Source organism: Dreissena polymorpha, chromosome 4 (assembly GCF_020536995.1).
Source record: "Dreissena polymorpha isolate Duluth1 chromosome 4, UMN_Dpol_1.0, whole genome shotgun sequence".
Lineage (NCBI taxonomy): Eukaryota > Metazoa > Mollusca > Bivalvia > Myida > Dreissenidae > Dreissena > Dreissena polymorpha.
Window position 1 is genome coordinate 121,308,904 of NC_068358.1, and position 2,746 is coordinate 121,311,649.

A 2,746-nucleotide genomic window follows, 5' to 3' on the forward strand; every position below is an offset into this window, starting at 1 on the left:
TGCTGGAATTTAATAGTAATAAAAAACGCAAAAAAACCTATAAGATTTTACTATTTTCGATAGCTTTTTTACGACGGCTTTTATCTATGGATAGTGCTGCCACGATGTGGTCCATGCATTTTTGAAACAATTCTGTAAAACATCTTGCCTTTGTTGATATGTTTATGGAAATCAGATGTGTATTTTAAAACAACTCAAATTAAACAAACAGCGAAACAAAAATTAAATAGATAAATAAATGAAATGATGTGAACATAAACACAGACACTTAGTAAAAGGTACATTACTAGATTTTTGTTTAAAAAAAATTCACGTTGATCAATTTTTTGCTCTACTCAACGAATGCTGAAAATAATTTTATTTTTGACAACAAGTGTAAACATTACATCGTATTTGGATTTATAAGCTATTTTGTGAATTGATTGAAGGCTTTGTATTGATAAAAATGTCATCTAACCAATTACCTTATTTGTATGTGACAAGCATATTCAAACCGTAGGTTATGTCGTAAAAAGTCCACAAAACTCTAAGCATGTGCATCGTAATGAATATTTAGAACAACACATAATTATATTGTTACATTGATCGTGATTATGAAGTTTTGTCCATGAAAATGATTGTTTTTAGAATGTTACCATTCTTTGCTTGAACTTGGTGATTTAGGAATAGGATTTACGTAATTGACGTATACAAAAGTACATATCCCTGTCTTTACTCCTTGATATCAATCATTCGCTATCAAAGTTGATTATCTAATAAATGTGTGAGTTTGATTCTTGGTTGATGATTATTGTGGCAAGCATTGAAAAACCGCAGACAGATGTGAGACGCATTTAATTCCATTGTCTTTTCGCGTGAACATCTGAGTGTAGTCTTGAAATTGAAATCAGTTATCTCAATTTTTAACTAAGATCTTATTTTTTTATAACACACTAAAAAGATATTAATATGTCGGTATGAAATTATAGTGCAAATTCTATTTCGGTCAACGATTAAAATACTACTTTTTGAAACGATGTTACTCATTATTATGGACGAAACTGCCGATAATATTGTCAATATCAATCCATTATATATGGAACATGATCATGGATAACTGAAAATTATTAAATGGAAAGTATTACAATGTACGACGCAAGACATAATCGTGTTCTATTCATGTGGCTGTTGGTTATATACAACAGTTTCGGTGTATCTTTGCATGACCAAAAAGTATATACTCTTCCATATGTGAACGCACAATGAATGTGCTTTTCACATTTAATACGCTAAATAAATCACGGATGTCCATGGCCGATTAGAAATCAGTTGTAGGAACCCATTATTTATAGACTTTTAACCAATGTTCACGAATAAATACATGAATAAAGCTAACAATGAAATAAATTAAAACGATAACACTACGTCCCTAGGGCCCCGATGTCAGAATAGCACTTACAGGGTTGTTATTATTTGGCCCCTACACGACGGAATAACATTAATGGAAGCTGCGAGAAGAACAGATATATGAGGCCATCCGTTTTGGAGTGGTTTGAGAATCATTTTAATATTCTAAATCATTAGCAGTATATCGTTTTTTGAGATATGCCTAGTTGAACAAATAATTACCTCGGTTGAATAGAACCTGCCAGTTTCTTTATGCAATATTTTTTGCTCGGCCCCACGAATGCGTCTTCGGGGAACGCTAATTAATTGACTCCAACTTGTGTCATCAAAAACCACCGGTTAGCACTGCGTTCTCTAATAGGAAAAGATTATTCACGCTGAAATGTTATAGTTATTATAAACGCAAAATAGCTATCAAATTTTACTAGCTATTATAGCTTTATCTGGCAAGAACATGCAGCGGTTTTACGAGGAGTTGTAACGTGTTATACTGCTTATAACTTTCCTATCTACGGTAAAATAATACCTTATTTTTTAGAGTAAATGACATTTGGCCAATAAAAGATATGTTATATAGTTTAACAATGTGATTTGTCTTATTATAGGAAATTTTGAGTCTTACTAGTGGTGTTATTATTGGGTTTATTTCGATGATGATGGTATATCTAATTGCGACTATTGTAAATATGATTGAAAATAACCGTATACAAATATATTACTGCACATTGAAGTTATTGGTTTACTGAGAAGTTATTTTATTTGTCTTACATCACTGGAAATGAATGAAACCTTAAGTTTTAGTAGATAAATAAAATCATGCAAATATAATTTCACAAGTGCAGCGAACAATTGTTGACCGTTTTACAAGCAGCTAATAATATTGTAACAAGAACTTTTGAGACCAATACTGGAAAAGGAGAAACAGTTGAGAGTAATTTACGAGCACTTCATTTGTAGCAAAAGATTCCGCCGTGCGAATCTATATAATCATAAACGTGGACATTAGATTTTGGACTAAACACAATGTAAACACTGTTGAAAAGAACAACTTGACGCAACCAAGTATGCGCTCTTAAAGCTAAAAACAAAACAAAAAGAAACGTAGTCATCTGTACTTATTTTTCTTAAGTAACACGTAATTCAGACATTCAATGGATACAGCGAATATTAAAGTAAAACTATTTTCGATTCCTGTCAAATTGACTTTTAATTAACACACATTTAATTAAAAATATTTTCAATAAAGAATACTTTATTTAGAAAAGCTGAATACATCCGTATAACCATGGGTTCAAAACATACTCTTAGTCTTAAAACATCGTTTAAATCTAACGCTTAACATTTAACATACTTTAATTTG